Raw genomic sequence first — 1,713 nt, 5'->3', positions numbered from 1 at the left:
ATTAAAGAGTTGAAGCAGTATATTTTCACTAAACCTAAGCATGTTCAGTAAACAATAGTCAAGCTCTGTTTCGTTGCATGGTCCACCATAACAACGTACGGTAACACCATAACAACGTTGTGTGTATCTATGCTACATTCCTCAATTTGTAGGGTCACAGTCACTGTGGCATATTGGTTTTTACTTCTGCATGGTGTCGTGGGTCAAGACGATCAATGAATGGACAGGATTTTCCTTGTTGGAAAGGCAGCCTGTCTGCATTACAGGGTTGTGTCCCTGGATAAAACCAAACGAGTCTGTAATGCTCGTGCAGTATTGTAGTCCATCATGATTTCAATGGTTTCTGAATTCTTAAAGCTCATTAGTCATTTCAGTTTTACGTGAACCACTCAAAGGGTAGACTCTTTGCTCTGGAAATAATGTCAAAAGTAAAGACAACAAATGTAAGCCGTTCTTTGTCCTTCATGCAATATCTGCATCCATGGGCAAAGGGTATGAGACTCACACATTTAATTCCATTCCATACTACAACAGGGAGAGCACTTCTCCAGTTCCACTATCACTAACATCAGTATCCAACAATAACTCACAGTTTTATCATTGACAGGCTATCGTGTAAGCTTCCACTAAAGCATATGCAGGGACACAAATGTTTGCTTGCATATCTCAATCCACTTAAAATGCATATCAGCTCTAGACAATGGTGTAGCAATCTTGAAGAAACTGGCCACAAAGTATCGATAATATAAGACAAAGCCAAAACAAATTTCCTATTTATTGCTATGTCGCAGGTATATACCAGTCTCAAAACACTATGATACTTGGAGGATCCATTAAGACAGGGTCTCTCCCGCAACATTTTAGAGAAATTCTGTTTTCATGCACATGAGCATGTACTTACAAGTTTCAACTTCAAACGTTCTAGTTGTATCAACAGTAATACCCAGGACAGGTTCCAAACAGAAACTGACATGTGTGATAAGACATCAAGAGATTATACAAATACACAAACCATTTGTCCCATTGCAAGTTCTTAAATGTAATCTCTGTTAACCTCTCATAAATGATTTGTAACATTATGCAAGCCAAATAGTGTGTTCAAAACCTCAAACAGACTACTTCTTACGCCGAGTGAAGTTTAAGTCCTTCAGTGCATCCAAACAATCATCTGTTTGTGGTAATTGGAAAGCATAAACAACCATCATTGTGTCCATTCATTAAAACTCAATAAAGAACTTTACAACCCATCTTTTTTTTCTGATAATCTCTACTGCAGATGACCAGGTACTCTCCGAGGATGTATAATACCCTTTTACATCATCTGTATCTTAATGCTGACTGTATGTATGGATGGTGCGATGAGATAGCCTGTTTGTTTAATTGGACGGGAATACCCCGTATATATGTGGTAGTGAATGATTTCTATCTCATCCAGTGACTCATTTGATCCCACAAATATATTAGATATTTAACCAACAGGTAATTGAGAACTAGCCTCAGAGTTAAATCCAGGTTGTTTGCACAATCCTTAACCAGTGATGGTGAGTGACCTCAAATGTATCAGTGCCAAAGTATTTTCTCATGAACATTTTACAACACACAGAACCATAAGAGCTGAAGAAGGTTTTTATAAAGCAAGAAGCTTTTGTCAATGTATGTATTTTCCTCTTATAAACTAAACCAAGTAAAGAAAATAAAATGCTAAGTGAAACA

The sequence above is a fragment of the Tachypleus tridentatus genome, chromosome 6 (assembly GCF_004210375.1).
Source record: "Tachypleus tridentatus isolate NWPU-2018 chromosome 6, ASM421037v1, whole genome shotgun sequence".
Lineage (NCBI taxonomy): Eukaryota > Metazoa > Arthropoda > Merostomata > Xiphosura > Limulidae > Tachypleus > Tachypleus tridentatus.
This window is presented reverse-complemented; position numbering follows the sequence as displayed.